The sequence below is a fragment of the Sciurus vulgaris genome (assembly GCF_902686455.1).
Source record: "Sciurus vulgaris genome assembly, chromosome: 11".
Classification (NCBI taxonomy): Eukaryota; Metazoa; Chordata; class Mammalia; order Rodentia; family Sciuridae; genus Sciurus; species Sciurus vulgaris.
Window position 1 is genome coordinate 8,491,748 of NC_136472.1, and position 25,449 is coordinate 8,517,196.

At 44.7% G+C, this 25,449-nt stretch overlaps 1 long non-coding RNA gene across 1 annotated transcript; it reads right to left on the bottom strand.

The window, feature by feature from the left end:
* Positions 1 to 3,149: 3,149 nt before the first annotated feature.
* On the bottom strand, positions 3,150 to 9,660 carry LOC306640062. The gene is made up of 2 exons (XR_013757732.1): positions 8,916 to 9,660; positions 3,150 to 5,635 (listed from the first exon to the last, which is right to left on the bottom strand). It is a non-coding gene; the product is annotated as an uncharacterized lncRNA (long non-coding RNA).
* Between the last annotated feature and the right edge of the window lie 15,789 nt (positions 9,661 to 25,449).

Below are 25,449 nucleotides of genomic sequence, written 5' to 3' on the forward strand. Positions count from 1 at the left end.
GGAACCAACCTAGATGTCCTTCAATTGATGAATGGATAAAGAAACTGTGGTGTATATATATATATATACAATGGAATATTACTCAGCTATAAAGAATAATATAATTATGGCATTTGCAGGCAAATGGATGAAATTGGAGAATATCATGCTAAGTGAGATAAGCCAATCTCAAAAAACCAAAGGAAGAATGATCTCGCTGATAAGCGGATGACGACACATAATGGGGGGGTGGGAGGGGGGCAAGAGTGGAGGAAGGAGGGACTGTATAGAGGGAAAAGGGGTGAGAGGGGTGGGGAGGAGGAAAAAATAACAATGAATCAAACATCATTACCCTATGTAAATGTATGATTACACAAATGGTATGCTGTTACTCCATGTACAAACAGAAACAACATGTATCCCATTTGTTTACAATAAAAATAAATTAAAAAGAAGATACAAAATCCAAATTTTAGTATATGAGGTTTTATTGGAACATAACCACACTTGTCTGCTTATGTGTAGTCTACGGTTGCTTTTTTGCTACACTGACAGGCTTGAGTAGTTTCAACAAAGACCTTACAGCCCTGAAGTCCCAAATATTTAGTAACTGACTGTGACAGAGAATATTTATACACCCCAGCCATAGGTGACCACTGTCCATCAAGTGTACAGCATACTTATTTCCACACGGGTCTTTTAACTTTGCTTATGGTTACTTCTGCCACAATTTATATGGCTATCTTTTCATTTATGGCTTTTACGTTTCCTGCTGTGCTTAGGTTGTTTCCCAACCTAAGCTTATGCAAATGTTCTTCCAATTTTTTTATTAATTCTTAAATTAATTGCATTTTTTGATCCACCTGGAACTAAGTTATGATATGTGGAAGGATTTAGTTTCATTTTCTTTCAAACAACCAGTATGTCAGTTACGCTTAGTAGATAAAACATTCTTCTCCATCTGATTGGGGCTGTGATATTTTCATGTATCAAGTCCTCATAAGTTCTTGGATCTATTTCTGGATTTTCTGTTTTATTTTACTCATTCGTTGTTTTTTCTGTGTTCATATTTTGATGATAGTAGTATATCAAGTAGATTTTGGATCCATAACATATAGCCAGATCCTAAAACAGCAGTGCCTTGGACAAAACACAAGTTTATTTCTCTGTCAGATAAAAGAATTCTAAATAGCCAGGGCTCATATGGTGGTTTCATGTTCATCCGGGTCTTTCCAGTTTTGCCATAGTGCTTGAATTTGTCTCCATCGCTGAAAGAGTTCACCTCACAATCCAACAAGGCTTCTGCCGTTCCAGCCATTTGCATTGACATTCCATTCCAGGAAGCAGAGAGAAGAAAGAAGGTGGGGGAAGGACTTTCCAAACTTCCATTTATCCCTTTTCGAAGAAGTCTTTCTGGAAGCGCTTTCCACCAACATTTTCTCAAATTTTAGTCACAAAGCCCTAGCTTTAAGGGAGGCTAGAAATGTAAGATCATAAGTTACAAAGTAATTTTGGGGAGATATTGCTACCCCTAATAATATACAGATGTTGTTAGTGAGGAAGAAAGCATTTAGCAGTATTTGCCCCAAGTGGCTTCATAGGAACTTTTAAACACTACTGCAGGCAAACACAGTGGCGCACACCTGTACTCTCAGCTACTCAGGAGGCTGAGGCAGGAGGATGGCAAGTTCAAGGCCAGCCTCAGCAACTTAAGGATATCCTGTCTCAAAAAAAGGAAGGGGTGCTAGAGGTGGATAGGCCCTGGGTTCGATTCCCAGTACTGTAAAAAAGAAAAAATCATTTTATACAGTCCATTCTACCTCCATTCTGAGAGGAAGTACTTAAAATTTGTAAGGAAAAATACAGCTCAGCTCAGACCCGCAGTAGCTCCAGCCCCTCGGACGGAACTGGTGCTCCATATGCCCGGTCTCAGTTGCGGCTCAACCATAGCTCCCAGAAATCCACGCCAGATACGGGAAATCACATAAGGGAATTTATTAAGCAGAGTGTCTCCCTGCAGGGTAAGAGAGAAAATGAGAGGACAAGAGAAAGGAAAGAGAAAGGCTGTGCGCTAGAGAGAGTGGAAAGCGAGGAGGAGGAAAAGCAAGTGTGTAGGAGAGAGAAGCAAGAGAGGAAAGATGGCGGCTGAATTCCGCTGGGAAAACGGGACCAATAACGGAGAAGGATACTCGCAAGCTGACTGATGAAATAGCTAGCTAGGCTGTTCACCGATTGACAAGTGGTGGGGAGGCAGGGAAAATGACTGCAACGGAATGGGCGGGGGAGCAGCTTTGTACATTACAAAATTGTTACGCATTTGGGAAGAATGGATACTTGTATGCTGTTAAGCACTGCAGACAGGATCCTGGTGTACCTCTTCTGTCTTTCAGACCTGTGCTTTGGTCTGACAATACAGCTGTATGGATTTTTCCATATAGATCCTGTTTTTAATTTGTTGATTTAGCATTTTTGTTGCTTTTACGAATGGAACATTTCCCCACGCCCATGCTGTCTCCTATTCAGTCACTGCCAGTTTAAAGAAAACCATTCATTTCCGACAAGTTTCTTACAACTAGCTGCTTCTACCAAATTCTCTTATGCATGTTTTTGGAGCCTCTCAGATTTTCTAGATCACAATAATGTTTACAAATAAAGCTATTTCCCCCTTCTTTTCAAATATTGGTGCTGGTCAATTTATTTCCTGCCTCAGTGCATTGAATCAAATCGTGACATCATAGGTGGAAAGATGAATCAGGATGAGTGTCCATGCCAGCTTCCTCTCTCTGAGGGCAGTGGCTTCAGCCTGGCCTCTTTTGGTTTGGTATTTGCTGCTGGTTTGTGTTAAGAACGCATGATGAGGCTGGGCACAGTGGCTCACGCCTGTAATCCTAGTGACTCAGAGGCTGAGGCAGGAGGACTGAGAGTTCAAAGCCAGCCTCAGCAACTCGGAGAGGCCCTGAGCCACTCAGCAAGACCCTGACTCTAAATAAAACATCAGTGGTTAAGTGTCCCTGGGTTCACTCCCTGGTGCCAAAAAAAATAAAAAATAAAAAAAAACCCTGATGACGATTTAGTTGTTTTCTCCTAGCTGTTTTACTCAGGGAACTTCTTAGGAATGATTGTTGAGTCATGCCCAACATCACAAGGGAACAGTTTTCTCCCAAAATGTCTCACTTTTACAATGAGAACTATTTTATTTTAAAAGATCATGTATTAAAGACTTGTGCACCAGGGGATACAATCAAAGTGAAAAGATAATCCACAGAATGGGAGAAAATATTTACAAATCATGTGTCTGGGAAGAGCCTAGTAGCCAGAATAAATAAAGAGCTCTTGTCACTCAACAAAGACAAACATTCTAATTTTTTTAAAAGTGGTCAAAAAAATAAAAATAGACATCAAAGAAAGTGTGAGAAATAGAAAGTCTCTGGTTCATTTTCAAAATCTAGTCTTCGACCTTAATAGAATTCAGTTGTAGCCCTTCCCTTTTGCAGGCCCTAATTCTAAAATTAGCTAATGGGTAGATTGTACCTTGGAGCTCTTCCAATCAGAGGGAGGGGCAGTACCTTGTTAGGGGCAAATGCTGGCAGACTGCCCGCCCAGGTGTGTTTGCTCACCCATTCCCTTGGGGAACACACCCTCTGCCTTGCATCCACTTCCACGGGTTTGATCTTGGGAACACCTCATTATTTCTAACGAAGGTATGCAAGTGGCCTGTGAAAGATGCTCAACGTCCTTCATCTTTAGGAAAATGCAAATCATATCACTTGACATGCCCCAGGTAGCTGTCATAGAAACGTGCACAGTAAATGCTGCCCAGATGTGGGGAAATCAGGACCCTGCAGCATGCTGAGGGGAGTGCAAAGGTTAGCCAAGGGGAAAATGGTCTGGTGGTTCCTCCAACAGGTGAACATAGTTACTGCCTGCGTGGTGATTCCAGGATAGGCATATACCCAAGAGAACTGAGAGCACAAATCTCTCTCCAAAGAAGACTCATGGCAGCGCCATTCAAAATAGCCAAAGAGTGGAAATGACCCAAATACCCATCAAGTGATGAGTGACAAGTAATGGGACCTTATTCCATGGCTGACACAGGCTACTGTGTAGAGGAACTCTGAGAGCAGTATGCTAGAAGCCACACACGCACGAAAGGCCACCTCTGGTAGGATTCCATTTGCATGAAATGTAAATCCATAAAGAGGAAGTTGGGTCTTGGTTGCACGGGTGGGGGGGGGGGGGAGAGGAATGGGGCGTGCCTGCTGATGTGGGCGGGGTTCCTTTCTCTGGTGATGAGAATGTTCTGGAATTTGACGCTGAAGTCACCTCATATCACTGAATCGCATGCTTTGAAAGGGTCAACTATCTCCATGGGGTCTTTATTTTAAAAAGGAGCGCGTAGCTGTACTTTGTAAGCAGTATGGTTCTAGGCAAATGTTCATTATTTTTCTTTAATGTGTGATCCTATATTATTAATATAATTCCTGCTAAGCTGTGAGTAAACCTTATCTTGAAGCGGGGAGGGAGAGGTGTCTTTATTTGCTAGAGCGGTTTGTTATCCTGCAGGAATGGAGAGGCTGCTGGCTGTTCTTCTCCCTGAACCAAAGTGGCTGTGGAAACCCAGGCTGCGGCTCTGGGGGAGGGGTGGCTCCTGGTCAAAGTGTTGGCCCGGGAAGGACCCCAACTCCAGGGAAGGCTTCCAGACTAGTCTGCATTGGAAGGGAGCTCTGAGCTCTGACCCCACACACTTTGCCCCTGCCTGGGACGGCCCTTTGACCTTTGCTATGTCATGTCATGATAGCAGCAATCCATGAGTTATTGATGTCGTTTTCTCTCCCTCCCACGTGTGAACATGGAAGCTCAGAGCAGGATGTGATATACCCAGGGAGTTCTCCACAATAGCAAAGGCACAATAGCAAAGGCACCATTATTATTATTATTATTTTTTATATTGAGGATTGAACCCAGGGAGCTTTACCCCTGAGCACATCCCCAGCAATTTTTATATTTTATTTTGAGACAGGGCTTTGCTAAATTGCTGAGGTTGGCTTTGAACTTGTGATCTTCCTGCCTCAGCCTCCTGAGCCTCTGGGATTATAGGAATGCTTCACCACACCCACCCCAAATCCATGTTTTCATTGCAATCTCCACTCCCTAATTCAGAGACTGTGAGATTTGCATAGTGGTTTACAAATTTATAATGCTTTTACTGTGTATTCTCATTTGATCTTTACTATATTCCTATGAAAAAAAGACATGTTAATCCCACTTTACAAGTGGGCGTTCCCTAACCTCAGAAAGGTTGTCATTTCTGGAGATCACACAGCTGGCAAGTAACAGTAAACTATGGACCAGTTATTTGACAGTGGGGCTCAAGTGGGCTCCCAGAAGCTACTGTGGGGAACTCTCCAAGAACAAATCTCGGTAAGATTTAGAAGCAGGTCCTGTTTCAGATTTCCTGGACTTTGATTGCAAATGGGGACCTGGTGGACCTTGCCTTTGCAGTGTGTATGATAGAAGAGGTTAAGGCCAAGGTCCAATTGTACACTGCTGTTGGCACACAGGGTGGGGAGGCCATGTGCATACTGGTCCAGCAGGAGTGGGCACTCTGTAGTGGAAATCAGGCAGAACATGGGGTGAACATTTATACGCCTGGAAACTGCAAAGGATAAAAAGAAGTATATAAAATAGTGCTACATAACACTTTGTATAATAGAAGACATAATTAACAATACACATAGTGTATAATAGCATATAATTACACACACCGAGGATGCCAAAGAGAAGTTCTAAAATGCTCAGAGGGAAGTTCAGAGATAGGACAGGAACACATTGAACATTAAATTTCAAGGTGAATTTTGAGGGTGCTGCCACATAATCCCAAGATAAGCAAGAGTATATCTGAAGTCAGGCAAGAGGGGATTTATTTTAGACTCATTTCACACTTTAATTTTACCTATTTTTATTGAAGTAAACAAGATACAAGATGGGCATGGTGGCGCGCACCTGTAATCCCAGTGGCTTGGGAGGCTGAGGCAGGAGGATCAAGAGTTCAGAGCCAGCCTCAGCAACTTAGTGAGGCCCTAAGCAACTCAGTGAGACCCTGTCTCTCGATAAAGTATTAAAAAAAAAAAAAAAAAAAAGGCTGCGGATGCGACTCAGTGGTTAAGCACCCCTGGGTTCAATTCTTGGTACCAAAAAAAAAAAAAAAAAAGGTAATATATATTATCTTTGATTTGGAGGGGGTGCCAAGGCAGGACAATCACAATTTGGAGGCCACCCTGGGTAATTTAGTGAGATCGCCTCAAAATAAATAAATAAATAAATAAAAAGAACTGGGGATGTAGCTCCGGGTCCCTAGATTCAATTCCCAGTTCCCTCCAAAAAAAAAAAAATCTTAATTATTTTTAAGTATGCCCAGATACTGAGGATGCTAAGGCAGAGAATTAGGAGTTTGAGGCCAGACATAGCCAAACCCTGTCTCAAAAACCAACCGAACCAACAAACAAGAATCTCTTCTGTATTTTTTACACTGTTACCAGGAGGCAACGCTCTGCGCTGCAGGCCTCTGGCCACCAGGTGGCGGCAGTGTAGCGCGGCCTCAGGGTCTGTCTGTGTTTCTCCAGGATTGTTCTTACTCTGTCCTTCCTCCCCCGTGTCCCACAGTATTGCTATCTGAACCTAAGACTTTCTGGATAGTGGGAGGTGGGATTTTTTTTTTTTTTTTTGGTTGTCGATGGACCGTTATCTAATTAATTAATGTACATGCGGTGCTGAGACTCGAACCCAGTACCTCACACATGCTAGGTTAGCCCTCCACCACTGAGCCACCACCCCAGCCCAGGTGCGATTTCTTTTTAAAAACAGCAGATATGAGATCATTCTGACCTTCAGGTTTTTGTTTTTTGTTTTTTGTTTTTTGCAGTGTTGGGTGGGAGTATGGGGCTTCCTTTCTGCTAAGCTGGTGGACTACCACTGAGCTTAAAGTCCAGAGATACAATGGCCACGCCAGAGATGTCCTTCCTGAACTTTGGATTGTATGGAGGGGAGTGAGGGGAGGTGGGGTAGGTGGGGAGAAGGAGGGTGGATCGTGAGACAGACATCATTACCCTATATACATGTGTGATAAGAATTTAAAAAAAAAAAATTATCACTATCAAAAAAAAGTTAATGAAAACAAATAAATAAAGGTTAAAAAAAAAGGGAGACCAAAAAAGAAAAAAGGAAAAAAAAAAAAAAGATGTCCTTCCTAAACATCTTGTCATGAAGGGCAAGAAGTTGACACAGAGAATTCCGCACAGACCTTTATAAAATAAATAACTTTCATCCTCTCCATGTGGTCTGTGTCTCTACAACCTACTAGCCTTTGATTTTTTCAGAGCTTCGTTTCCTTCTGAAGGCTCCTGGGTCACAGAAAACCTATCAAAGAAATCTATTTGCTTTTCCTCTGTTAACCTATATTATATCAATTTAATTCTCATGCTCCACAGAGACCTTGAGAGAATGGAGGTGGATTTTGCTGCCCTTAGAGTGTATCATAAATTACATAATTTATAGTTATAGAAGACTGAGCTGGAAGCCTTCCCAAGAGATGCCGAGTGACTGAGTGAGTGGCCCAGTGGGGCAGCGCTGGCCTCGCATGCATGAGGCCCTGGGTTCCACCTCCAGCGCGTGCCAGGCTTAATAGCAGGTAGTTGACACCACCAAGCCAGGGAAGTCAGTGGACATGGGTACAATGCCCACTGCCCCTGAAGGCAAAAGACCAGGGAGAAACCCAGAGGTGGAAGCTGTGTGATATCAAAGAATTTGACTACGTCATTTTAGTGTAGTAGAAGGACTTTTAGACGGGTGGGTACATGCCTATCATCCCAGCCACTCGGGAGACTGAGGCAGGAGGATCACATGTTCAAGGCCAGTCTGGGCAACTTAGCAAGATGGTGTCTCAAAATATAATAAAAAGAACAGAGCGTGTTGGCACACACCTGTAATCCCAGTGGCTCCGGAGGCTGAGATAGGAGGATTATGGGTTCAAACCTCAGCCACTTAGCAAGGCCCTAAGTAAAACTTAGTGAGACCCAGTCTCAAAATAATAAATACAAAGGGCTGAGGATGTGGCTCAGTGGCTAAGTGCCTCTAGGTTCAATCCACAGTACCAATAAGTAATAAAATAAAATAAAATAAAATAAAATAATAAAATGAAATGAAATGAAATAAAATAAAATAAAATGACTGTGGATGTTGCTCATTCGTAGAGAGCTTGCCCAGCATGAGCAAGGCCCTGGGTTCAATCCCCAGTACTGCAAGAAAATAAAATAAATAAAATAAAACAGAGCCCAACTCCCTCTCCTTACACATGAGCTGAACTTAGTGACTCATTTTTAGTGACTAGAATTAGGTGCAAGTGACCATGGGTGACATCCGAAACTAGCACATACAAGCCATTGTAGCTTCAGTCTCCTGGATTCTCACTCTGAGAAAAGTCAGCTGCCAGGTCATGAGGACACTCAAGAGTCCTAGGGACAGGTAGGTCCACATGGAGAACAGCACTGAGTGAGCCACCCTGGACCAGGATCCTCCGACCCAGACGAAGCCCGTGAGAGACCTTGAACCAGAGAGCCCAGCAGAGCCGTCCTGGGCCTACCCACAGGCGCTGCGAGGGCGTGCATGCCTGTTGCCCCGCGCTGCTGGGTGGAACCAGGGCTTCGAGCACACCAGGTGGTGGGAGCTCTGCCCGGGCGACACGCAGCCCCGGGTTTGCTACAGGCTGCTACACTTTGGAGTCATCGGTAATATGCAGCCGTGGGTGCCTGAGAGTCAGGTTTCCGGAGGTTTCCTGGGCACGAGCTTCTCCCGAGCTCATGCTCGTGCTGGGTGACTTCTCGCCACACTTTCAGAGATAAAATAATCTTTAGAAATGGAGTCAAGTTGAAGGTACTTACCTGATGAGCTGAACATCTGAGCACACGATTATACAGTTTCTCGTTTAGAGTCACAGTGACCGTGTTGTGTGGAGGCTGCCTTAGCCACCACCACGCAGGTGCCCCCTCTACATGGGTGATGCCTGGGTGTTTGTCTCTAGCCCACGCCTCCCCTCTGAGGCTGGAGGTGGGGGTCCAGCTGCTTTCCTGGTAACTCTTTAGAAGAGGAAGCATCTGATGCGGTCTCCCTCAGGAAGATCAGGTGCCGGGGTCCAGCCCTAGCGGCAGTCCGGGGTCCGAGGTGGATGGGAGGCGTCGGCGGGGTGGAGAAACAACAGACAGAGATCTCAAGCATTCTGAGGCTGAATCTCTTCTTTATTTTTTCACAAGTCTTTTTATTTGGTTAGTACAAGGAAATAATAAGTTAAAAAAAATCTTCAAAAGTACAATTTATGAACTTTCCCAAGGAACACATTTTTTCTGCATGATAGCTGAGAACAGAACAATCTTGTTCCCAGCAAGATTGAGGGCACCATGCTTCGTTTAACCTTAAATTCCCAGAATGAAACTCTATTTTGATCTTTAAAGCATGAGACATAAGAAAAATACAAATTATATTTATGATTAACCTGTATATTTGTATTATGTAGGTAAAGTATCCTTAAATTTAATCATAAACACTAAGAAAACTATGAAGGCCAAATACCACATCTAAGTTCAGAGGAATACATTTTTATTTACCTATACTTATGATTTTTAGAGAAATTTGTATACTCTTCACAAATTTGAACAGATTATAATTGCTTATTTATTATTTTATCTATGTATTAATATTAAACTTTATTATATGTTACTTTGTGTCCCAATACAGCAAAACCTCCGCAGTATTTTTTATAATTGGAATCTGAAGATGTATTGATTATTAGTATTAAAAACAATTGTATATGGGCATATGCCATGCCTACGACCCCCAGGAGGAAGGATAGCTGTTCAACAGACCCATGTCAAATGTTGAGTCCTCAATTCCAACAGAAGTGTCAAGTGTTGGAGTGGTGGGAAATAGATGTGGTGACCCGGGCACTTCCTTGTGGCCCAGTTCTCTCCCAACATTGGTCTTTGCTCTGTTTTGGATAAATGTGTCCCAAAAGCCCATGTGTTGGCGGTTTGGTCACCAGGGCAACACTTGGGTGGTGGTGGAACCTTTAAGCAGTGGGGTCTTGGGAGTGTGTCCTTAAAGGAGGTTATGAGGCACTCACCCCTTCTTCCTCTCTCCCTGTTTTGCTTCCCTGCCGTGAGGTAAGAGGTTTTACTCTGCCACATGCTCCTACCATGATGTGCTGCTCTTTACAGGCCCAGAGCAACAGGGTCAATCAATTGTGTGCTGGAACCTCCAAAACTGTGAGCCAAAATAAACCTTTTTTCTTTATAAGTTGATTACCTTGGTTACTGTGTTATATCAATGCAAAGCTGATTAACACAGCTATTCCAGTGAATGATGTCAATGTCCTCTAGAAACATGTACCAGAAGTTTGGAATCACCTGAATGAAGCTCTGATCTCCTCCTGCGCATTCCCTGTCCTATTTATTTTCCTCAACTCTCCCCACCACTTCTCTCTCCATTACCATGGTCCTGGTCTAGGATCCCATCCTATCTCACCTGAGTGGCTGGAATGACTAACCAATTGGCCCCACACCACTCTGACTCCTTTTCAACCTGTTTTCTACACCAGTGCCAAAACGATGTTTTTAAAAAACAATGCAATCCTGTGTTCCTGTCACCTCTCTCCTTCCCTTTTACCCATCTTTCATTTTCTGTGTTCCTAGGATGGCATCCCTATCAGGCCTCAAGATTCTGCCCAGTCTGGCCCTGATGACTTCCCTCCAGACTCCTCCAGAGTCCCTCTTCCCCTAGATTTCTCCACTCTAGTCCTGGTGACCTCACTTCAGTCCTGTGAAAGACCTAAACTTCCTTCTGCCCCAGGACCTTCACACTTGCTCTTCTGTCTTCTTGGGTCTCTCCTTTTCTCTCTCATTGCCTAGCATCCACTCTTTCTTCAGATCTTACACCAATGAGAAACCATCTCTGCCCCACCTGGCCAAGTCAACTTACCCTCATACCCTCTCTTAACTTCCATCCCCACAGAAATTTTGCATTATTTTGTATTATTTTCCCACCTCTCTGTATATTTGCAGTTGTGTTTCAGTGCCTGGCATGGAAGAAGCGCTTGGTACTGGCTGAGTGAACGAATACATAAATCCTACCCCTTTAACCTGCGAGGTTCATTTTGGGGAAAATCTGAATAAACCCTCGAGCTTCACTTACTGTGTTATATTTATTTGTTTGCAGGGCCACGGATGGAGTCCACTCACTCAGCAACGCTTTGACCACCGATTTTCGAGGTCGCGTTGTAGTGGGTCACTGACCCAGGCCTGCATATAAAGTCCACTAAGGATGCAGTCTGTAAGAATTAATGCCTGGGAAGGAAAGTTCCCCTCCCTGCCTGCTGGGTTTCGGGGAAACTAGTTAGCACCATTCACCCTTGCCTTTGGATACCCTAGGATCCAGCCACGTCCCTTTGAAGCGTGAAGGCCCCTGTGCCCTGCCCGAGGCTACAGCTCTACCGATGGCCTGGGGAGAGGAGCCATCCCGTGTCCACTCTGCTTCTGTAAACACGCTGCCCACTTGAGAATCCTCACCCACAACCATGTACAGTTCTTCGAAACCTTGTGCCCAATCATGTACCATTTCAGGCTAGAACAGTAATGACACTGGATCGCCTATAAATGTGTGCAAAACTGGTCAGGGGCGCTCAGACTGGAGTTCCGCTCTCCTCTGGGTCTCGGGCCGCTTCTCGCCAGATTCCTGTGGCCACCTTCCCCATGCCTTAGACCATCTGCTTCTTTATCCCATGATGCCCCTGAGCCCCTCCTTGGGGAGGCGGATTGGAGACTTGGGTCTCCGGTCTCCTCATGCTTGGTTGCCTTGTGAATAAACCCTTCCTGTTCTGCAGAACTTGTTTCAGTGATTGGCAGCATGAGCCAAGGGTCACGCAGACAGAATCCCGACACACCGCCTGCTGGCTCTAGAGTCCACCCCACCTACTGAAGCCAGAGTTAAGGACAGGTAGTTAGTGTAGAAATAGGGGATCGGGTCAAATCGAGGAAATGAAGCCATGAGGTCATCTGCCTCTGGAAGTTGGAGACTGTCCCTGGAAGAATGGAATGTCAAGGATCTCTGGAGCCCATTGATTACCAAATTTACCCGCCTTTATCAAGGACTGCAAGCAGGGAGCTGCTAATTAATGCCCCTGGGCCCTTGCCTGCCTGAATCACCTTGGCCCTCCCCCTGCCCATGGCTTCTCACTTAATGCAAAACCAGGCCTAGTCGTAGGCAGGAAGGAGAGAGAAGGGGAGAGAGCTGGAGAACAAAAGAGACTTTAACCTATAAAAGATGTAGGGTGTGCTCACTTCTGGGGACTTTTAGAACATCAGCCATGGCCCCCTTCTTCCTGCCGGGAGAAGTCTGTATTATTTCCTTTAAATAAAACCTGCTTAATATGCCTGCCTTGGCTGCTTCTCTAGTGTTCAATCTTCAACATTAGAAGGAGCAGAACTCGTCACCGGTAAATGGCGGTATCACTACCCCTCTGTCGTACTGTTGCCTAAATACCTTTCTCTTATCTAAGTTTTTTTTTTTTTTTCAACTTCCTTTCATATAATCTGAAACTTTGCTGAGATTCTCAAATTAACAAATCTCTTCTTAAAAGAAGAGGATTGTATTGTGTTGCTGGGGATCAAACCCATGTGCTATGTGTTCTACCACCAAGCGACCTCCTCAGCCCTTTATATTTTATTTTGGGATAGGGTCTCCCTAAATTGCCCAGACTGGTCTCAAACTTTTTTAAAAAATTTTTTTGTAGTCACAGATGGACAGCATGCCTTTATTGTATTTATTTATTTTTATGTGGTGCTAAGGATTGAACCCAGTGCCTCACAAGTGCTAGGCAACCACTCTGCCGCTGAGCTACAGCCCCAGCCCCTGGCCTCAAACTTTTGATCCTCCTGCCTGTGACTCCCAAGAAGCTGGAATAACAGGGGTTCTTCCATGTCTCATTGACCACTGGATGTTTTACAGATTATCAGTAAATTGTATGTGATGTGATTAGACCAGAAAAAAATTGCTTTTGTCGTATTGTAGAGTGTCTTCCTGCTCTGTGAGCACACAGAATCTCAGAGTGCGTTTGCACAGGTTGTTCACTGAGCAAGAGCTCCTGGCCAAGTGGGTGGGGGTGGGGAGTGGAGATAAGCCCATGTCCTACTTGCAGCCTTTGGTCTCCAAGGGTGGGACTTTCTCCACCTTGCACCAAGGCATGCTTCCTCATCCATGGGGTGCCTGGAGCGGGCCTGCATCGGATGCACAGGGTGGTATGTGGTGGTAGACATGGAAAATGAAAAATCCCCATGATAACGTGGCCTGGGAAAAGAGCGGAAAAGAAGGCCAGGCGCTGACAGCCTTCATCTCCTGAGATCAAGGTCTTCTGGATGCCACTCAGACAGGGAAGAAGTGTCTTATCATCCCTGAAGTGACAGTCTCTAAAAGGCATTCATCCCCTTCAAAAACATCTTTCCCAGAGGTCAAATTCCTAAGCCCTCAAACAGACACTTTCACTGATTGGTAGGACAGACTCCGAATTCCTGAGTGCCCAAGAAACCTGATCCGCTCACTAGGCAGCCCCTCACAATAACCCACTTAAGCCCAGTCCCTGTCTTTGTTCAGGGGCTCCTTTTCCACCAGGAGAGGAGGTGGGCCTGCCCACGCCCCTTCATCCCCTCATCCCCGTTCCTGTGTGAAACTTCGTTCAGTCTCCTGAATAACAACAGCTAAGCTGGTTCCTGAGGTTTGCGTCCTCCGGTCTTTTCGGGTTCACAGTTGGTTCCCTGGCCCGGGATTGCAGCGAGGTGACTTTCCCTACTTCCCCGGAACCCCTTCCCTTTCCCGCTATCAGTTAAGCAGCTGATGAGGCCTGGAGACTGACCTGATCTGCCCGCTCACACGAGTCCGGCTCAATCTCCAAACTGACTGCGTCCCCTACCCTGTTGGACGGAGGCCTCTCACGCCCTTTGCTGTCCACTTTACGCGGGAGACACTCAGTGGGAGAGAGAGACGAGGGCCCAAGACCACTGAGTCCAGCCGGCCAGGGCGACTCTCTGTGCTGAGCGAAGGTTTGGGTCTGAAATCTAACCCTGGCGGCCCTGAGGTACCACATGTCAACCACCGTGTGGGGGAAGCCTGGCCCGTGAGAGTGAGATTGGAGGGAGGCTCGAAGGCAGCTGAAGGATCTGGCGGGGCGGCTCCTAGTGTTGCACGAAGGCTTGGAGTCTGACTCTGGCAGCCCGCAGGGTACCAGGCATCAACCACCCAAAACACTGCTGGGGCTTCACACCAGGCGAACAGTAAAGAATTCATATCACACCCTTTGCGGCGTTAAAGGAGGCCTACTTCCGCTCCCTCCCCAGTCTTCCCTTCCCTTTTGCACCCAGCAAACTTCAGAGTCAGGGACCTACTTGCCATTTTGCTTCTGCGTCCACCACCAGCTTTCTCATCTCTTTGAAGAGGTGAGACCCCATTTATTAACCGGGACTCTGTCTCTTACCACTGGGATTGGGGGAAAGACGGCTCACCAGTCCCTCCAGGGGAAGTCCAGTCCAGGACTGGCACATCCGGTGGCATAAAGAGTTCAGAGGACACTTTGCTCTCCCTGTCACCTCCTCTGTCGAGCCTCCCTGAAGATGGAAGATGGAACTACCCAATCAGTTCCCAGAGACACCCCCTTGGGCTGTCTCTCCACCAATCTTAAAACCCTTTGTTCCCATACTGATCTCAGAATTAAACCCCTCATTAGGCTCAGTACTGAAATCTGGCTACTCTGCAAACTAGGTGGCCAGCACACGTGGCCCAAATACGGAACTCTCAATAAAGAGGTTCTACTTTAGAAAAATATTTAACCGAAAGTGGCAAGGGCTTGGAACGGCCGTACCTCCAGACCTTTCTCCTCCTCTCAAGCCCTCCCTGTGCCGGCCTTGTGCTGCTCTGCAGTTAGGAGACACAGATTCACACTCCCCTTCCTCATTCACGGCCCCGCAGAGAGCTGACGAACCCCCTCCTTACAGATCCCGGGGCACCATAGCCCCTGGAGGCCTCCATATCCCCTTGGGGTTCCCCTCCCCCCCATCAGACTCGGCTCCCCTGGTCAGGCTCCCCTTCACAAAGGCCACACGTCCCCTTCCCTTTGCCAACCCCTCACCATACACCTTCACAAAGGCCACACGCCCCCTTCCCTTTGCCAACCCCTCACCATACAAGGTCAAAAATGCTCCCAGCAAGATACATGACAGGGGCTAAAGGGACCCTCTGAGTCCGTGTCCCCTTCTCCATGGCAGACATGTCTCACATAGGACACAAATTAGGCTCATTTTTGCTTTTTCTTTTTGAGGTGCCAGGGATGGAACCCAGGGCCTTATGCTTGTAAGGCAAGCACTCTACCAACTGAGCTATCTCCCCAGCCCTAGGCTCATTTTCTGAAAACCTTGCCAAATGTAGGAAGGAATTCACCCGTCTGACTCAGGCCGATCATCTCACTTGGGCAGACGTATATTATGTATTAACTGCTACCCTGACCAATGAGGACCATGCACACATCTGGCAGGCCGCCCAAGATCCTGCAGATCTCTTAACACTTACAAAACCCCGAAATCCACCTGGTAGCAGCGGCTGCTGTTCCCTCAATGAAACCTGATTGGACCTATCAACCCCAAGACCCTGGGTTTATCAGGTTACAGCATATGGTCACTTGTCTCCTTGAGGGAGTGTCAAAGAATCCCCACACCCAAGTAAACTGGGAAAAGATAAAGGAAATCACCCAGGGACTTACTGAGGCAGTCACAAAATGTGTAAATTTGGATGTCAACAGCCCTGGCGGCAGCCTCTATCTGCATTTTAACTTCATCGGCGGGTCTGCACCGGACATCCTCAGGCAGCTGGAGGAGCGTTCTGAGTCTCGCCGTCAAAGTTTTTAACAAGCGGGAGGATGAGGCCAAAAAGCAAAAAGAGAGGCATTTTAAAGTTATATATCAGCTCCTGGCCTCCGCAGTTCAGGACCCAAAGAAAGCCCCTGCGACTTATGCTCCAATCTGACCTTTTAATACCCCATGGCTGGTGACCCCGCTGTACCCTTCAAAGTGCCCCAGAGCTGTTTCCGATGTGGGCAAACTGGACATTGGGCAAGAGCTTGTCGGAATCCAAGGCCCCCCACCAAGCCCTGTTCCAAATGTGGGCAGTGGGGACACTGGAAGGTGGACTGTCCCCAGGGACAAGTACCCCTCCCCTCGGTGCAGCCAGCTTCCTCAGACCCCTAATACCTCTGAGGAGCCCCAGGTTACAGGGGTGGTGAACAGTCAAGCAGCAGGCAAATATTCTCCTTCTGAAGAGATTTTTAGAAGCACAACTCACTGGTAAGTGTCTTCCCCTAACCCTGACCAACCCAACAGCTAATGGCATGTCTCAGTAAGGAGCATAATAATTCCTGCATCCTAACCTGACCTGATCACCAACCGGAAAAAAAGGGTCAAAAATCCCCAGGCAGCAATTTCCCTGGCCAGGCCACTCTGAAGTCTGGAATGTAAACTGCAAAAGCAGGCAGGCACAGCAGGGACCAACCTGAGCCCAGAGAGAAAGAAGTGTCCATTTTAACTTCTCTCGGCAACACAGAAAAATGGTTTCTAGACTTTCTCCTTCTCTTTCTCTCTTTCTTGCTCCCTCATACTGCCTTACAGAAATAATTAATGGCCGTGTCATTCTTTCTAAGACTCTTGTTTCTTCTTAAATTCAATATTTATTTGGAGTTCATGATTTTCATCCTGCGTGCCTGGGTTAATGTTTTTCTGTACATAACAAAATTGGCATGTAGATAATGAGCACTCGTGAATTAAAATTTTAAAAAAATGATCCAAATTGAAGGGTTATGGAAAATAATATTCCTACGAGACAGCTCTCCAAGAAAAATGGAGGGACAGTGGCCCGGGAGGAGGGAGGGAAATTAGCCAAACATTAAACCTTTCCCAAGACAAGGGACCCTGAGGGGAAAAAGCAAAGTTTCATCCCTTCCCATTCCTCCCCAGCATCTCCACCAAAAGCAAACATTTACCCTTCCCAACCCCAGTGCATCTTGAAGGAAGGAGGCAAACATGCTGAGCCCTGGCCTTTGACCTTTCCCCATTGCAGAGGGGTCCTGGAAAGAGAAAAGCAAATAGGTGAAGCCAGAATTGGGGACAGGCAGTTAGTGTAGAGATAGGGGATCAGGTCAAATCGAGGAAATGGAGGCCATGAGAGCCATCTGCCTCTGGAAGTTGGAGACAGCCCCTGGGAGAATGGATTGTCAAGGATCTCAGGAGCCCACTGATTACCAAATCTACTTGCCCTTGTCAAGAACTGCAGGCGAAAAGCTGCTAATTAATGCCGCCTGGGCCCCGTGCCTCCCCCTTCCCCACCTGCTTCTCACTCTTTACATCTCACCTGCAAGAATCGGCCTAGTCAAGTAGGCAAGAAGGAGAGAAGGGGGGAGAGATCTGGAGAACAAAAGAGACCTCAACCTATAAAAGATGTAGGGGTGCTCACATCTTGGGCTTCTAGAACATCAGCCATGGCCCCCTTCTCCCTCCCGGGAGAGGTCTATATTATTACTGCTTTGGGAAGCTTTGGTAACAATGGGTCCCAGAGGAAGAGGAGCACAGTGAATGCCCAGTTGTGAGCTCTTCCCAGTGACAGGGAGGTGGCACTTATTACAACCGCCTTCCAGAGTTAAAGTTCTAACCTGCACAACTAGCCCCTGAGTGTCCAGCTGCGTGTCCGCAGTCTCCAGTGAAACTATAAGACCCAGACTCCTTCTGTGACCCAGGGGCAGCTCCATACCCAGAAAATGGGCCCTCCCATGCCTGATCGGTGACTTCGCTGCAGAATCGAGGAAAGCTTGCTGACCTGAGGTTTGCTTCCCCTCTCCTGCCTCTGTCATTTGTGGGCCATGAGCTTGCACAAATACCTTTAATTCATGTGATTTAAAAGGTTCAATTTAAATTGGGTAAACAAATAGAGGTAAAGACGTCTTTAAAAAAATTACTAACTCACAAGTCTCTCTAGGTGGTCAAACTAATAAAATGTTGATGTCTATAATGTCTAATATCCATTGTTTCTAGGGCCTTCAACAAGGAGAGATGACAAATACTGTTCAAAACACTTATCTGATATCTTGTTTTTTATAGGAAAAATAAGCAAATTAGATTTGATATGTATGGGATTAATTATATGTTTTCTAGAGACATCTGATTAATTTGCAAAGTTAAAATGCTAATAGTGAACATAACATCAAGTACTCCTAACTTCTCAAATATTGTGTTTTCATAAGTTGGTAAACAAATGGATGTAATTCTATGTACAAAGTGTCCAAAAGTTTCAACTGTGTTTTCAATTAGAGTACTGTACATAACAAAGTACTTCTTATTAAAATGGAGTAATCTATCTAAATTCAAAAATTTCATAAGGGTTGTTTCAGAATGTAAATTTTAAAAAGGGGGTCAATGGCTAAAGAAATTTGAAGGTTCCAGGTATAATAATATGTTTAATAGAAGGGGAAATGTTTCTGGGTAAGAAAGTCTTTGTGTGAGGAAATAAACAACATGAGGGTCTATGTAAGTAAAGGGCAGCTTTCAACCAGTTTGTGTGTAACTAAGTTGGGTATATGTATGTGAAACAATCAGTTAAATCTTTTTAAGGTTTTTCGCTAAGGTCAAATACAAATATACTGATAAAAAAAACAAGATTTAATCTATGTGTTAAACTGACAAGAATTTCTTAAAACATTAATTTACTCTTAACATTGTCTCTGTTAAGTTTTATTCTTTAGAGCAACTAGTCTCAAAGAAATTAGGGTTTTATACAACTTAGTTAAACAATAAGTATTTCGAGTATTACAGCCTAAATTTTCCTTTGAAAGTTAAACTTGGTTAATATAAAAACATCAAGGTAATTGTGGGGCTCTTTGATTATTGAATGTGTTCATATCTTCCAGGTATACAAGTCTTTAAAGTAGGAAATATAAAAGAACATCTTTATCAAGTTGCTGTTCTCCAAACTAAAGTTATCTGGAATGCTGAATGTAGACTTACAAGAATAACAAATTTAATTGGGGATTTATTGATATCATTTAATATTCTATAACTGAACCTAAGTCTTAATGTTACTTTTTACACTGGGATAAAAATGTAAATGTATTTCTAAAAGATAATAAGAGCCTGATCAATTTAAAGATTAATAACATAAAACATGAAAACATTTTGCCAATTTTCCATACAAAAGAAAAATTTAAAAGCTCTCAGACTTTCTTTCATTCATGTTTTAAATACAAATATAAATTCATGTTATATTATGTTAACTAATGTTCATATAGACTCCAGAAACAATATATGCAAACCTTGTAAAATGACATTTAAGAAAGAGACCAAGATCAGCTTCAGAACTAGAACACTTTACTTAAAATTCGCCAAGAGCCCTACCTTACCTAAGATAAGGCTCTGCCTCCCACCTTACTGCATGTTAGACTGGCTCCAAAATAGGCTGAACTTCAGCTCATTTAAAGTTATGTTCAGAAGGTTGATGTTTGTTGTAAAGATTACTGTGATCTCAAACAGGGATATAATATATAACACTGCCAAAACTCAAACTAGCAATTACACAAACTGAACATGTTTTTACTCTTGTTAATTTCATTTTGTATTTTTCTTGTAAACTCTATAACCGTTGCTTGTTAATGTTTTGCAGAGGAACTACTTCAAGAACACACAACCTAGTCTGATTTGAAATAATAAGCCATCCCCTACAAGATGGATAGGATATAAGGCTAACTTCTAATACTAATACAGGCCCCAATTAAATAGAAAGGGTAAGTGAGTGTAAGGTTTGGACATTGAAGTTAAAGCCCAGTACTCTTATTTTATGACTGGTGAGACTGACGAAGGCTTAAAAATAAAACCAATATTTGACTCTTGCCTCTGAGTCAGCCTGAACCCAGGGAATGGGACAGCTTCTCTAAGGAGCTTTGCAACTCCGGGTCACATGGTCTCCTGATCAGGGAGATGGATGAGACCACTAGAGAAAGGAAAGCCACTCAGTGCACCTGCTGCAAAGAGGAGGGTCAGTGGAGAAGGGAAACATCCCTGACGCCTCCAAGGGAAGCCATCTCATCGAGGAGACCCTAACCCATTCTTGCAAGCAGATGGCACTAAAGGAGCTAAGAAGCTGCTCTTGGGTTCCCCAAGAGTAACCCCTATGGGAACTCAGCTGACTCTTAACAGCAGATAGGAACAAGGTCAATTTGACTAGTTTGGCCTTAAACACCTAGCAAAAACAGTTATAACCAAAATATAGACATACTTGGGCATTTAGAAGAAAGACAATAGTTCTTTTAAATAAAACTCAAGATATACACTTGTGTCAGTCCCACATCCCTGATGCTCCCAAATTTCTGAGATTTGTTCCTTGAGAAGCACATATTTAAACCTGCCTACCAAAATCAAACTAGCCTCTGTACCTTAGTTTTCTTACTCCTTAAGTGGACATTTGACCCTGGGACCAAAGCCTACCCATTCCAATAGCGGCACACCCTAGACTAGGAGAGCCCCCAACTTGTTCCCTTACCAATAGGGCTAGAAACACCTTCTGGGATTAAAGAATTCTACCTTGCAGCATGTGTATTAAATCCCTATGTTTACTTGTCTGAACCTATTCAAGTACAATATAATTCCCCCCAAAACATGTATTATGTTAAATAGGAGAACGGTATGTTACAACAGTGTCAATCAGATTATAAGACATAGTCCAGGACAAATTGTTATAAAGGCCAATAGCCATCTGGCTTCCTGTAAAAATGCTAAACATTTTGTCTGGTGGCTAATAGCTGGCATTGTCATTGTGGCTGGGATAATTACCTCCGAGTTTTACTGAGACCTGGCAAACTCATATTGACCAGGAAATTCTAAATGAGGTCCAGCAACTAAAAGATTCTGTCACGTGGCTAGGACAAGAAGTACAGAATTTATGATGAACTCAGACTCCATTGCCATTATAATACTCAGTTTTGTGTTTCTAGAGTTCCATACAATGACACTGAGATTCAATGGCAGAGTGTACGCAATCATTTAATGGGACTTGATCCTTTTCATAATGCTTCTTTGGATGTGTTAAAATTATAGTCTCAGGTCCTGGCCATGGCTAATGCCCAAACACCTACTTTTCATAATGAAAAAATTTGGGGCAGTTTAGCTGACGGGATATCTCCCTTTAACCCTTTTAAGCCATTTTCTACACATGTAGCAGGGTTGCTAACCTTGACTATACTATTAATTGTAACCCTGGCCTTTTTTTATGTAATTTGTCCAGCAGGATGGAAATGACTAAACCACCAGGAAGATATGATTCCAAGATTAATCATGCTTGCTATGCTCCAAAGGAACCAGCCCATGAACTCACAAGAACACCCCAAATCTGGTTGGGCCTTGGCTAGATAACAGTCCTCATTTATGTTACATGCTAGAATCATTTTCTTAACACTGACAGATTAGTCTTCCACGCTAGAATTATATCCTTACCATTAGTAAACTAATGAGACTTCATGCTACAATTGTGTCCCCTAACCTAACAAACTAGTTAATCTTCACATATTACTGTAATGTTTTTCTTCCTATTTTTTAGTTTTTTTATGTACATTTTTATTGCCATGAGGGCTATGTTTTTTTGTTGTTGTTCCATTTACTGCACTCTTTTATTTCTTTTTTTAAATTTATTTTTATTGTAAACAAATGGGATACATCTTGTTTCTCTGCACATGAAGTAGAGGCATACCATTTGTGTAATCATACATTTATATAGGGTAATGGTGTTTGATTCATTCTGTTATTTTTTCCTCCCCACCCCCCTCCCACCCCAAGAGTCTTTTTTTTTTTAATTCTCCTCTGAGGCGCCAGGGATTCAAACCACAGCCAGGGATTTGAAACACGGCCCTTGCGCATGCTAGGCGAGTGCTCTCCAACACGAGCTATTTCTTCAGCTCCTCCTATTTTTAGTTTTATAGTTTTTTTTTTTTTCATCAAGTGGTCAGCTCAGCCGCAACTACCAGGAAACATCCCAGAACATCCCTCCTCCCACCGCTTACCACCTGATCTCCTGGAGCAGCATAAAAAGAGTTAACATCACTCGCGATGACCTTGCCCCAACACAGGCCCTCCGCATGCCCCCCTCCCCTGTATTCACTTCCAGAACTCTGAAAGGAAGGCCCTTTCCCCCATGTCGCCCAATTTTCTCTTTCCTTTCAGAGTCTGGAATATTAGATATGGAAAATGAAAAGTTCCCAAGATAATGTGGCCTGGGAAAAAGAGAGTGGAAAAAAAAGGTCACACACTGACAGCCTTCGTCTCCCAAGACAATGGTTTTCAAGCTGCTTTGACTACAGTCAGGGAGAAAGAGTTTTATCACCCCTAAAGGGACAGTCCCAGAGGGCATTAATACCCTTCAAAAACTTATCCTCTCCAGCTGCTATCTGCAGACCTAGCAGACCCTCGACCCAGAAGGTCAAATTCCTACGCCCTGAAACTGACACATTAAGTGATCAATGGAACAGACCCCAAATTCCTGAGTGCCCAAGAAAATTATATGCTCTCTAGACCACCCCTCAAAAAACCTATATAAACCCAGTCCTTTGTTTAGGGGCTCATTTTCCATCAGAAAATTGTGTCCACTGATGCCATATCATCCCTACATTCCCTGTTCCTGTGTGAAACTTCATTCCTGAATAAACAGCTGAGCTGATTCATGAAGTTTGCATCCGTCCCATCTTTTTGTGCTAACATGGGCCAGGAGGTCCTTGATTATGGTCATCCCACTGTAAGGCCCCCAAAAAGGAAACCCCAACTCTGTCCCATGGATGGACGGCAACCCCAATCAACCGCAGGAGGCGTCACTTGATGCAAACCGCAAGAGGTGTTTATTCCAGCGCGCTGGGACCCAACTCGAGGAGTCGAGTCCCTAGCAGAAAATCTTGTAGGTTTATAAAGGCAGAAACCACACATCGGGAGGGGTCACACATGAAAGGGGGAAAAGGGGGAACAAAGGAAATTTCAAAGGGGGTCTGGGTTTGCTGACAACATGTTTCACAATGTTTTACAACAGGCTGTAGATTCTGGTCAATAGTTTCTGGTAATCCTACTGTTTGAGCACTATCTGGCTATCAGGCTCAATTTACTCTTTTACTCTCTGTTTGGGAACAGAGAACAGCTTTAAGGGCTTTGTTCCCATTACTGGGAGGGAAACCTTAGGGAGTTGAGATAAAACAGACAGCTTAAAAAAATGTCCATTCTTTCACCACCTGGTGCATTAAGCACTCTAGCTGAGGAATTTAGAAAGAAAAGGGGGCCTCTATTTTGGAAGTGTACAAAAATTCAGGAGGTTGTTCTCCATGCAGCCATGAAGAGGACTCTACGGTCACAGTGCCAGCCGTATACAACAAAATGTAACTTCAGCTTTATCACTAACTACCGAGGGGCGCTGTCTCAATAGCATCCAAATGGTCATGTCGGGCACACCTGTGGCCTGTCCACCCGCTCCCCGACTCTTGGTAACTACTCGGTTCTTGGCCTTTTACAGCCTTGGCTTTGCCCAGTGATCTGGCTGGGTGGATGCGCTGGGTCCGGCTGTGTGCTCAGCCTTGGCTGGGTGGTCCACTGGCAGCTGGGCTGAGGTTCAGTGGGATGTGGCCTTCCTGTGACCACTAAAGACCACGTGATCTGACGAGACCACTGCAGAGGAGACGAAAGCTGTAGAGAGGAGTCTCATGGCACTTTTGGAAGGCAAGGCCTCATTCTAGAATAACCTTGGAAAAAGCCACTTCTATCAAGAGAATTTTCACCAGGTTCAAAAGTAGAAAAGTACACGGAGGCCCTGCTTCACCCTGGCGCTAATTCCTTGCATTGTTTCGGTGTTGCAAATTCTAATATTTAATTTTATTCCCAAATACTTCAATTTACATCTTTTTTTAAAAGGACATTTAAGGGCTGGGTGCAGTGGTGCATGCCTGTAATCTAGCTGCTAGGGAGACTGAGGCAAGAGGATGGCAAGGTCAACGCCAGTCTGGGCAAAATGAGACCCCATCTCCATGTGTAATGTCACAAATGACGGAGGCAGGAGAGGGGAAGCAAACCTCAGGTCAGCAAGCTTTCCTCGATTCTGCAGCGAAGTCACCGATCAGGCATGGGAGGGCCCATTTTCTGGGTATGGAGCTGGCCCTGGGTTACAGAAGGAGTCTGGGTCTTATAGTTTCACTGGAGACTGCGGACACGCAGCTGGACACTCAGGGGCTAGTTGTGCAGGTTAGAACTTTAACTCTGGAAGGCGGTTGTAAAAAGTGCCACCTCCCTGTCACTGGGAAGAGCTCACAACTGGGTGTTCACTTCCTCTTCCTCTGGGACCCATTGTTACCAGAGCTTCCCGATTTGCTTTTCTCCTTCCAGGACCCCTCTGCAATGGGGGAAGGTCAAAGGCCAGGGCCCAGCATGCCCAGCTATCCCACTCCTCTGTTTATACCCAAAGGACTTAAAATCAGCATACTGCAGTGATGCAGCCACATCGATTTGTATAGCAGCTCAACTCACAACAGCTAAAGTATGGAACCAACCGAGGTGCCTTTCCACAGATGAATAGATAAAGAAAATGTGGACATATACACAATGGAATATTACTCAGCCATAAAAAAGGCTGAATGTTCTCTTTGCCATGTGGATGTTAACATACAGTGGGGGGCAGGGAGAATAGAGGCTCATTGGATTAGACAAAGGGGACTGAAGGGAAGGGAGGAGGATGGGAATGGGAAAAAAAGTAGGATGAACTGGACACAGTTTTCCTGTGTTCATATATGAATACATGACCAGTGTAAGTCCACATCATGTCCAATCACAGAATGGGAAGTTAAACTCCATGTAGGTATGATACGTAAAATACACTCTACTGTTATGTATTGCTAAAAAGAACAAATAAAACATCTTATTAAGAAGCGAGGGCCTCAGACACACTGGGCAAGTGCTCTCCCGCCGAGCCGCACCTCCAGCCGCTCCTCTCCTTCCGCTGGTCCGAATAAGCAGTTCTCCTGTTGTCTTTTCCATCTGAAGGGCAGGCCAGGCTTAGGCAGGGCCCGCAGGCGCCCCAGCATTTCCTTGGCAAGATGCTTCACGCTCTGAATGTGAGAGCCACAAGGAGAGCCTGGGCCGTTCAGGACACAGATGTGGGTCCAGTGGTGTCACAGGGCAGGCCATTTGTCACAGACTCATGGTCTGCTGTGGCTCAGTGGCAGAGTGTTTGCTTAGCATGACTAGGCCCTGGGATCGATACCCAGCACCACCAAAAAAAAAAAAAAAAAAAAAAAAAAAATACATGTATATATGTATACACACACACATATGT